This window comes from Sorex fumeus, unplaced genomic scaffold (assembly GCF_029834395.1).
Source record: "Sorex fumeus unplaced genomic scaffold, SorFum_2.1 ptg000128l, whole genome shotgun sequence".
NCBI classification, from domain to species: domain Eukaryota; kingdom Metazoa; phylum Chordata; class Mammalia; order Eulipotyphla; family Soricidae; genus Sorex; species Sorex fumeus.
Genome location: NW_026606185.1, coordinates 36,414,425 through 36,426,825, shown reverse-complemented (window position 1 = coordinate 36,426,825; position 12,401 = coordinate 36,414,425).

Sequence of the window (12,401 nt, the reverse complement as noted above, 5' to 3'; positions counted from 1 at the left end):
ATTCTGTATCTATTTGATTTCTCAACTGCTTTCTAATTTATTAATTTCTTTATAGTCTATAATATTATGTCAAAGATGACCCAATATAATATCCCTCTGGCTCTAGAAAATTTCATCAAGCTGTGTCATTCAATATAACTGGCTCTGTTGTGAAAGAAAATTTTCAATCAGTATGGCAGCATTTATGGCTAAGCTAATTTAGATTAGTTAGCAAATAGTATGCTAGGAGATAATATATAAAATGTTGTTAGTAGGGCACAAATATGTAATGTATTTCTTTATCCATTAATTTGAACATTTCCATAGAAAACTGCAGTAAGCAGCTCTTGGCATAATTTTCTGGTAATAAATTCCAGACTTTATTATTACTTTTGATTTTCTTATTCTCCAGATGGCTACACATTTGTTCTCTATTTGTCTGTTATATTACTAAGCATAGATTTCTTACTGGGGTGCCATTATTTATTTGTTTAGACTTGCAGCAAACAGAAACTTTTTCTCTTATTTGATAAATTCATAGTAATAGGAAGTTAGAGGAAAACTTCATTTTCCTGTTTGATAGTGTTCAAGACCTATGTCACGAGGAGAATTTGCTTTATAAAATTAATTCCTTTAATCATTTGGTATTCAAAATGGTATCAGTCTTGAAGTATTGTTTATATTGATATTTTTATAAATCATAGTAATTTTTTAAATGCACATATTTTCAAATCTTTCAAAAATATAAACCTTAAAAGAAAACATTACTTTCTCCCCTGTGTCATAGTGATAACCTCAGAATGACAACCATTTTGCTTTTACTTTTGAAAGCATAGGAAAGTACATTTTTTTAATAAAAAGAAATTGCTCACTGTTGAATTATTAGCCAATCATGGAGTGAGAAGCTATTTAGGTGAATTACTGTTTAGAATGAAACATGTAATAGGAAACCAGTATTTTATTACATTTTCTCAAATAACAATTTAAGGCTGGAGTGGGAAGAATAAAGCTTCATTGTCAAACTTCACCTGATTTGTCTTTATTTTCTCTTTAGTTTTAGTCTTACATTTTCCTGCCTTCTTAATTACTTACTGTACAGGAGGAAAAATGCATGAGAGAAAAATGTAGTGGGAGGAACAATGAGTGGGTGACGGGGTGAATGGCAGTAGTGTGTTACCTGTTTTCAATTTAGTGTTTGAAAAACTCTAGGAAGAAAATAACATGACCTTTCATTGAGGTCATAGTCAAGGGAGGGTTAGTCTTTCTGTTGTTATTAAATTTTAATTTGGTAGCTCATATGAACTAAAATTCTTTCTTATTTAACAACATGTGCTTTGCATTAATTCAGTAGCTTGCATTTTGGGGGTAGGTCATTTATGGAGTCTGAATGAATAAAAATAATATGTATTCTGGATGCTTCCAGGCAATCTATGGATATTCTTCTGCAAAAACAGTACACTAAAATTTAGGTAATTTTTAGTAATATTTTAGGGGTGTCCCTTGTGGAAAAACTGAGGACTAATAATAGATTATTCAGATTTTAAAAATTGCTAAAAAATATTTCCCCCCTTTTCTTCCCTTTGTTTCTATTGTTTCTGTGATGACCAAGAGCTGGACATCCTCGACTGAAGTGCTTGCCCACTTGACTGTGTTCTAACAGAGATCACCTAGTTTGGCTGAGGTGGTGAAGATCCTAATCAGCAGAGCTGAGGGATTGCATTTGGGCATATGGGGCAGTGCACGTGTGGTGGTAGTGGTAGTTCAAACACTTGAACAACAGATACTTTGTCCTTGAGTTATTCCAAAGTTCCTGTTTATGCAAACTTTCAACCACACAGGTTTATAAGGCCAGAGTGATAGTATAGCAGGAAGGGTGCTCGCCTGGTTCGTGATAGAACTGGGTTGAATTCCCAGCACCCCATATGGTCCCCAAGCACCTTCAGGAGTGCAAGCCAGGAGTAACCTCTGACCATCGCTGGGTATGGTCCAAAAAAAAAAATCTCCCCCTAAAAATTTTTGTAACATAACAGACTTATAACAATGATAGCAGAATGAAGGATCTTGTGTTAGAATAAATCTTCATGAGTTTTATTGAAAATTCTAAACCAATGTTAACTGTGCATTTTCTCATTATTCACATATAACCTCAGAATAGTTGGATTACACCAATTTCCTCATAAGACAATACATAAACTCATGAAAATATAATAATTAACATATCTTAATGTAATGTTAATATGACTGAGTTTTTAACATTTTAGTTTCTTAATAGAAAAAGATTTGGAAAAGTTTAAGGCACTGCTTTTTGATACTATTTGTTTGTTTTTAGAGTATTAAAATCAAATCCAGAGACACAGAATAGAATACATAAAATATCTGGGATGCAATCCAAAACTATTCAACAAAAGAAAACTTAGGATGACATGAACCATTCTCGAAATAAATCAATTTAAAACAATCCTGATCTGAGCCAAATGTAGAATTGAGTAAACATACATCAAGCATCCATTTATAACTGAAAATAAGATCCATTATATTCACTGATGGAATGGAAACTAAGGTAATGATAAGGGAATTCATTTGAAATCTTAAAAGAAAAAGATTTACTTAAAATGACACATTTTAGAGATAAATTTAGATAAATTAAGAAGATAAATGTTACAACTGAAAATTAGAATATCTGAAATTTAAGGTTCTTTAAACTTAACAGAATGGAGATAACAAGGAAAATCAGTACACTTGATAAAAAAATCACGATTACTTTCCTTTTATATTTATGTTTTCTTAAGGTAACTTCTATTTCAAGTAGAGTTTTCTTTTCTTCTTACAGAGTTCCCTTAAGGATTTCTTGAAGAGCCTATTTAGTGGTGATGCATTCCTTTAACATTTTTTTTTTAAATCTGAATAACTTTTCCTTTAAATCTGTAGTGATAAACTGGAAGGGCAGAGTTTTCTTGGTTGGGGGTTGCTTCCACATAACACTTTCCTTACATTGTTTTATTCCCCATAGTCTGTAGAATTTCTGTGGAGAAATTGTTTTGATTCTTGTCTTGCTGCTTTTAGGATTCTCTTTTGCCAATGTAATTAAAATATATTTTGGTGTCCTTATGTTTTAGTTAATTTGTTTGGAATTCTTTGAACTTCCTGGTTATAGCTGTCTAATTCTTCCTATGCTCAGAGAGGTTTGTGGTGATTATTACTTCTAATACTAATTCTGCCCACATCCCTCTTTTCTTCTGGAACCTAATCTTGTTTCCCTTTTTTTGTCCCAAATAGTTCTGACGTTATCTTCATTGGTTTTTAACTCTTCTGTTTTGCTATTCTTTCAGATGATTTCCTCTACTCTACCTTTGAACTCTCACTTAATCACTTAATCACTTAACTTCCCGTTAGTCCTCGATTTGCTCGAGCGGGCGCCAGTAACGTCTCCATTTGTCCCTGTCGCGTGCTAGTGTAGCCCAATGGCATCTCTTCGCTCCGGGAACATGGAGGGCCTCAAACCGATCGTTCATGACCTTGACAAAGAAGTCTGACCATCTGGTAGGTGGGCGGCCACGCGGTCTCTTGACATCCCGTGGAATCCAATCAGTAACAGCTCTAGTCCAACGGTCGTCTTTAAATCTCATTACGTGACCAGCCCATCTGATTTTCGATACCTTGGCATATGAGACAGCGTCCCTGATCCTTGATCGTCGACGGATGTCAGAACTCCGGATTCGTTCTCTCATTTGAGTGAAACGTGATATTCCAAGCATAGCTCTTTCTATTCTTCTTTGGGAGACCTGAATGGCGTTCTCATCTTGTTTGCGTAGGGCCCAGGTCTCTGAGGCATATGTTAATGCAGGAAGAACAGTGGAATCAAAGAGATGTGCCCGGAGCCGGAGGTTCTTCGTCCTCTTAGCTATTTCTTCGACGTTCTTGAAGGCGTTCCAAGCCGCTCTCTTCCTCCTGCGCAGCTCGGGTGCCAGGTCATTTGTCATGTTGACCTCTCGACCTAGGTATACATAGCTGTTGCATTCGGAGATGGTCGTTCCATTGAGAGCGAATGGGGCGTCAGGAACAAGGCTGTTTCTCATAAACATTGTCTTCGTAAGATTCAGCTGTAGTCCTACCTTTCCACACTCACGGTCAAAGTCGGCCAGCATTTGTGCCGCTTGGCTGATGTTTGGTGTTATTAAAACAATGTCATCAGCAAAGCGGAGGTGGTGTAGTTGCCGACCATCTATCTTCACTCCCATTCCTTCCCATTCCAGTCGTCGCATGATGTTCTCGAGGGTGGCACTGAAGAGTTTCGGTGAAATGGTATCACCCTGCCGCACTCCTCTCTTGACATCAACGATCACTTCTTTGTAGAATGGTGAGATCCTGGTAGTGAATCCGCAATACAGCTCACGGAGGATCCTGATGTATTGGGCTTGAATGCCCTGATTGGCTAGGGCTCTTGAACTCTCAGATTTTATTTTTAGCTTCTTTTGTTCTATTGTTCAGCCCCTCTATTTAATTTTTTAGCTATCTTATTTCTGTTTGGACATTTCTGACCTCTGATACTTTCACTGCTATCTTTGAAGTTCTGCTCTGTCAGGGGTCTCGTTTCAATGAACAAAATTAGGTTTATTGCTTTGAAACACTATGTTAGTAGCTTGCCTAGTTCTCTTGCATTAGTTCTTTCCAAATCATTGTGTTACTTCATCAGTGTGAGTGATTTCTCCCCCTTCCCCATTATAACTAGTGCTCTTTGTTGAGTGGTTGTGAACAGAAATCTAGGGTTCAAGTTTCCCTACCTAGCAGCCTTCCAAGATCACACAAACATGGGTAGGTCTCAAGTGAATACTCAAGGCTTGCAAGGAGCACAATCTGAAGCTCCAAGGCAACATAGCAAGCAGAAAGGCCCCCAGGCTAAAAGGGTTTGCTTTTGGAAGGTCACTTGGGTGTTTTCTGTTTGTAAGGGTGTAGCAGTCAGATGTGAACCAGCAGAGGTTAGGTCAATTTGTCTGACAGCAGTTCCAATAATTCAGTCTCATCCTAGGTCTCACTCAGTTATTTGCTAAAAATGGTAGGAAAACTCCTCAGGTATTTGCCCTGAGGGTGAGAGTGTTGCTACGGAGATTGAATTCCAATATAGTATCCACAAGTGCAGTTTATCTGCAAATTGCAAGAGGTTCCAGAAGGGTACCTGCTAGTAGCTCTTTCCCCTATTTAAAGCCACAGATTCGTGCTTCCTGTTCCAGTATTGTACATGGGATCATAGGTTTTGCAAACAGGTGGAGTTTCCCCCTTGGTCAACATCTATGTCTTCCATTGTGTAAGTACTGTTAGGCCACTCTGCTAACAGTTTATCCAGTGCAGGCCTGATAGGTTCATGCTCAGGCTGGTGGTGCTGGGTGCCATCAGGGCTGCCTATGATGGTCATATAAGCAGCTCTGGCAACCAAACTCAGGGATGGTATCATTCAAGGCATGAGCTCTGTCCCTTTGGGCTACCTCTCCACACCCCAGCTGCTAGTTTTCTTTTTTTAATCCCTTGATGCAAAAGTTTTGTCAGGGTTTTAGGTCAATTTCTGTGTAGATTAATCCAAATTTTGGTATATATTTTTCTGATTTTTGATAATTTAAAAAAAATTTTATTAGTGAAACACCATGAGGTACAGTTGTAGACTTACAAATTTTTGTGCTTGGGTTTCAGTTATACAATGATCGAATACCCATCTCTTCACCAGTGCCCATTCTCCACCACCACTGATCCCAATATCCCTCCCATCCCCCATCCCCCCCCATCCCACCCTACCTCTGTGGCAGGGCATTCCCTTTTGTTCTCTCTCTCCTTTTGAGTGCTGGGTGGGGGAGAAGACCTGAGCAGCAGCATTGGGGGCAAAGAGGAAGAGGCTCAGGTCTGCTTTTGTCCCAGGGTCCAAGAGGATGCCTGGGGCATTGCAGGGCGAAAACCAAGTCCCGGATTCAAATGCTGGGTGGGTGAGAAGAACAGAGCAGCATTGGGGGCGAAGAGGAAGAGGCTGAGTTTTGATAATTTTTACAAATTAAATCAATGAGCAAATTCACTCAATTTTCTACTCCCCCCCATTGTTTTCATTTGTTAATCACTGTCATCCCATTATTCATCAATTTATTTGAGCGGGCACCAGTAATGTCTCCATTCATCCCAGCCTTGAGATTTTAGCAGCCTCCTTACTAGTCTTTCCCAACACTGGCGTATTGGAGGCTCTTTTGGGGTCAGAGGAATGAGACCTGTTATTGTTACTGTTTGGGGCATATTGAATACGCCATGGGTAGCTTGCCAGGCTCTGCCATGCAGGCAGGATACTCTCAGTAGCTTGCCAGGCTCTTCAAGAGGCATATGTGTGTGTATATATATATATATATATATATATATATATATATATATATATATACTTCCCTCTATGATTTGTTGCCTACTGTCTGAACCCTATCAAATATGTTATGGTAATTATGGAAAATGGGTATGGGGTGTCCTATGATGTATTGTGCAGCCAACACATCATGAAAAGATCATAGAAAGAATATGATTCAAGATCAAGATAAGAATATGAACTGAACATTGCTCAGTTCAGTTCTTTTTTAAAAACCAAGTCATTAAAAATTTATTTATTTATTTTTTTATATATATTTTTTTTTATAATTTATTTATTTATTGAATCACTGTGGGAAAAGTTACAGAGCTTTCGGGTTTAGGTTTCAGTCATGTAGATACCAAACACATTTCCCTTTACCAATACTCATTTTTAACCCCGAACCCCAATAGACCCCCACCTCCCACCCCTCCCAATTCTTTGTGAGGCAGATGAGTTCTAGTTAATACTCTATCTACTTTGACTAGATAGATTATTTCGATAGAAGATGCACAATTATTGTTTAGAGTTTACGACCCACCCCCCCACCCCCAATCAGACATGCTGAAACAGCGTTGTGAAATGATTTGCTTTCTACAACGTGGTTTAAGAATAAAATGATGTCGCGCGGCCGCTATCGCGGCCGCGCGGTTTTGAATTTCTGCTATTTTACTTATTGACCCTGGAAGAATTTCTATTAAAAGTTAGCTAGTTAAGAGATTGGTTTCTGTGCCCTGGAGTCGTGGCCGTGCCAGAGAGCCGCTCGTGGGGGGCAGCTGGCGACCTCGGTGGGGCGTGGGGGACGGCCCACAAAGCCCCCCTTCCCATGAGGTCCCCGCCGCTCCCGCCAGCCCCGGCTCAAACCTGCTTTCCACAAGGCTCCCATGCGGCCGCCATCTTTCTTTCCAGAGAGGAGCGGGCGGGCCAGTCAACGCCCTTCCCCCTCCGGGCAGGCTTGGTGGCGCGGATCAACACAAGTCCATTTGCTTTTCTGCTCCAAGCGGCTGGTTCTCTGTGCTAAGTCCTTGTGCCTTCCGGGCCGTGGCCGTGCCGGAGAGCCGCTCGTGGGGGGCAGCTGGCGACCTCGGTGGGGCGTGGGGGATGGCCCACAAAGCCCCCCTTCCCATGAGGTCCCCGCCGCTCCCCCGAGCCCGGCTCAAACCCGCTTTCCACAAAGCTCCCGTGCGGCCGCCATCTTTCTTTCCAGAGAGGAGCGGGCGGAGTCATTAAAAATTTAGACTTTTTGTTTCAAAGTATATTTATTGTTGCTGATAGACTTAAAGGAGATAAAATTAAAGACCTTTAATTAACATGTGTACCTGGGAATACTGTATTGGTGCATGTGTCTGTAAGTGTACATTCCAGAGGGAGGTCTGTAGCACTGTAGTACTGTCCTCCCGCTGTTCATCGATTTGCTGGAGTGGGCCCAGTAATGTCTCCATTATGAGATTTGTTGTTATTGTGTTTGGCATATCGAATACATCACAGGTAGCTTGTCAGGCTTTGCTGTGAGGGCGAGATACTCTCGGTAGCTTGTTGGGCTCTCTGAGAGGGGCAGAGGAATTGAACACAAGTTGGCCGAGTTGGCTGCGTGCAAGGCAAACGCCCTATCAGCTGTGCTATCACTCATGCGAGCTTATTACTATAGTTTGAAAATACACCAGTGCTCTCCTTTGCTGAAACTTATGGTTCCTATTAGAAAATTTCTGCTAAAAGAATTAGTCTTTGCTATTCCCACTGGCGGCTCAGAGTCTGCCATGTTCCAGAGGCCAATGGACAGTCAGGTAGGGACTCGCAGTGACAAGACACACGGGGCCTCATGGGATGGGGGTGGAGCCTGTCCTTTACTCCCCCACCCCTATGAGACCCCGAGTCTCTGCCCACGAACGGGTCCTCTGGCTACTGCTCAAGCTGTTTAAGCCATAATCCCAGAGACTCCGAAACAAATCTCAGAACCTAGTGGCTTTTGGCAGAAATCCCTCTGGATTTAATTAAGATTTCACAATTCCAAAAATCTCGTGGCTGTGCAACATTATATGCTATTCATAATCAGCAATAGAAAACAAATTGTCTACTGTTGCCTTTTCGGCAAATTTGAGTATTGGGGTAATATCCCAAATAATAATGGTGGCTCTGGTGTTGAAATATTGAATGTAATCAAAGTAGAGAGAGAGTAATGTGTAAATCATCTGCCACACAGGTAGGGGAAGGGTGTGGGATGGGGATATATTGGGTTTTGGGTGGTAGAAAATGTGCCCTTGTATAAGAGATTCCTAAAAGTATTATTCTATTCTCATTGGGCAAACACGTTTCTTAGAAGGGGTTTACATACTGTAAGGTCACAGTCCTTCCCTTGTTCATCGATTTGCTCGAGCGGGCCCAGTAACATCTCCATCATGAGACTTGTTGTTACTGTGTTTGGCATATCAAATACGTCACAGGTAGCTTGCCAGGCTCTGCCGAAAAGTATTATTACAAAAAAAAAAATTAGAGTCTACTAGCAAAATGCTGCTATCAGTTGGAAAACAATGAATTCACAAACTGAGTTGGGTAAAAAGTACAACAATTAAATTTTTCCAAAAATAAACCAAATTTCAATTCAGAGATTCCCTCTTACTAGTTCAGCAGGGAATATATCATATAGACTCAATGTAACTCCCTTCTAGTCTTTGCACAAATCTCTAAGATTATATAGCTCTGCAGGTTTATTATCTCACTTTGCTTTCCTTGAATATGGAAGCTAGATGTAATTGGAAGTCTTCGTTCCTGTAATCCAGACACTCTGACTGCACCCAGCACGCATCCTCCATCGAAAGTTTTATCACTTCTTTAGTTGCTGTCACAGCATTCTTGAACTCCCAAGTCCCCTGCTTTTGTTATGGCTGGACAGTTTTGAGTTGTTAACAAATAATTTTCTAAAATTTTATGCCTTTTTGTTGTTATGCTCAAAGAAAACTTCCTTATGCTATTCTTATATAATTAAAAATATAAATTTTTCGTCCGGTTCTTTGTTTATCTTTACATTTAAGCTTTTAATCTGCTTGACTTTGAGACTAATTCTGGTGTATCAAACAGAAACTTTGTAAGAACTTTGTCTTACTCCATTCTAACCAGGTTTACATTTCTTTTAAGAGACGTGGAGATAAAACAAATATTATTCTTATTTTAGAGAGTTACTATACACAAAAGTATATTTACAGACACTGAAAACTCTTTTTCCTTAGTGTCATGCTGACAACATTGATTTTAGTTACTTCTCTGGTCTCTCTTTTGTAAGACTATAGTATGCTATGGTGATAGATTCTAGTGCCCGCTCCAACTCTGCTCTATCCAGCTACAAGTCACTGTGAAGAACTTGACCTTTTAGTGCTTTAAGTTCTCCGTTGAAAAAGAGGGCCAGTAATGAATATTTTGTAGGCAGCTGTGACAAGTAGATACCTACATAAACATAGAAACATAGAGACCGAAAGCTATAAATTTTGTGTTTTACGTCATTAGCTAGTTAATGAGTTAATATCTCCAAATAAATGAAACTTTCGGAGGTCAGAAGTACTATCTAATACCTTTATTTTCTTTTTAATAATTAATTCACCATGCCCTCCCGTTGATCATCAATTTGCTCGAGCGGGCCCAGTAACGTCTCCATTGGAGACTTTGTTGTTACTGTGTCTGGCATATCGAATACTCTCGGTAGCTTGCCGGGCTCTCCGAGAGGGGCGGAGGAATCGAACTCGGGTCAGCCATGTTGGCCGCTTGTAGCACAGCGGGTAGGGCGTCTGCCTTGCATGCAGCCAACATGGCCGACCCGAGTTCGATTCCTCCGCCCCTCTCGGAGAGCCCGGCAAGCTACCGAGAGTATTCGATATGCCAGACACAGTAACAACAAAGTCTCCAATGGAGACGTTACTGGGCCCGCTCGAGCAAATTCACCATGAATTACAAAATTATTCATTATTGGGCTTCAGAAATATGTTTCAGGGCCAGAGAGAGAGTACAGTGGGTAGGGCATTTGCCTTGCATGCGGCTGACCTGGGTTCAATCCCCAGCATTCCATATAGTCCCCTGAGCATCGCCAGGAGTAATTCCTGAGTGCAGAGCCAGGAGGTGACCCATGAACATCAATGGGTGAGACCCTCCCCCCCCCCAGAAAAAAGAAATAAGTTTCAGCATCAATCCCTTCACCAGAATTCACTTTCCACCTACCTGCATGCCTCAAAGAGAGGCACTTTTTAAAGTAACTTTTGACATTGTAGTTTACAGTATATAGGGTTTTATGCATAACACTTTACTACCTTTCAGCCCCTGTCTTCCTCCTGGTTGAACATTTCTCTTCTCCACTGTTGTGTTCCCTTCCCTACCCAATTCCCCCACAGCCCCCTACTGATAAATAGCATGCTTCCTGCTGAGGACCAGTTCTCATGTTCTTTGTTTATGTTGCCTTTGGGCATTTGTTATTCCACTAGTATGTTTCATTATATACCACCATATAAGAGAGATCATTCTTTTATCATTCTCTCTCTTTCTCTGGGTAATTTATTCAGCTTGATACTCTCTAATTCTAACTATCCATGTAGCAAGTGGCAAATTGCATGATTTTTATCTTTTCTTATGACCAAGTAATATCTCATTGTATATGTGTACCATAGTTTCTTTATTCAGTCTTCTGTTCTTGGGTACTTGAGTTGTTCCCAGATTTTGGGTATTGTGGATAGCTTTTCAAGGAACATATGAGTGCAAATGTCTTTTTACCATTTTGTTTTTGAATCATAGCCAAGAAGTGGAATTGCTGTGACAAATGGTAACTTCATTTCTGTTTTTAAGAATAATGTTCATATTGTATTCCAGAAAAGTTGGACCAGTTGACATTCCCACTAGCAGTGAATGAGGGTCCCATTTTTACCACATCTATGCTAACACTGGTTGTTTTTGTTATTTTTGATGTGCCAGTCTCTGTTGTGCGAGGTGATCCCTTATTGTCATTTTAATTTGTATTTCCTGATAATTTGTGATATGGAGCATTTTTCCCATGTGCTTTTTAGCTATTTATATATATTCTTTGAGGAAGTTTCTGTTCATCTCTTCTACCTATTTTTTCAATAGGGTTGGATTTTATTTTTTGGTAAAGTTCTACCAGTGCTTATATATGTCATTAACACTTTATCAGATAGATGAGTGATGAGAAGATATCATTTTTCTAGATGAACAATAATTTTATTGCCTGAAAAGACAAAATTATGCAATTAAGTCAGAGACTTTGGATGATTCATATTCACATTCATTATTCCAGTTGGTGGAATGAAGTGGTTTGGGTTTGTAGTAGGGTGCCAAATGGTACTACAACTCGCATTTAGAATCAGACAGAATTTAACATTTTTATTTAACATCCATATTCTATTCCTCTCAAGATTCTTCTGAACAGCAACACCTTTCTTAATTAAATGGTAGAGATCCTCAGGAAATTCAGGAGCAAGTCCTTTAGACTTAAGGATTTTTAGGATTTTATTGCCCATCACAAAGTGCACTTGTGTGATTCCATGGGTGTTTCTCAAGATGACTTGGATCTGGGACAGCATCAAGCCCTTTTTGGCCAGTATGTAGATATGTTTGCAGATCTGTTCTTTCACATTTTCAGACGTTAATATCAGTCAGGGAGGGACACTGTGGACATAGGGCACAGCCAACTGGGTCTTTCCCAGCAATGTGAGTTGCAACCTACGCTGGTAGTGGACAGAAGGTGAAAAAGAACTGAGCAAATAATTTATATGACTTTGTAGGTAGTTTTGTATTTCGGTCACTATTCTTTTTTGAGGTTCAGAAGCTTCTTAATTTAATGTAGTCCCAGTTTTAATCTTTTTTTTTTCCAATTTGCTTGGAACAAAACATTTATTCCTTAAAGAAACCTCCAGCTTCAATGGCACTGAGAGTTCTGCCTATGTTTCCCTCGCATAATTTTCTTGTATTACCTACATGACTATCACTATCACTATCCTCCCGTTGTTCATCAATTTGCTCGAGTGGGCTCGGTAACATTGTGAAACTTTTTACTGTGTTTGGCATA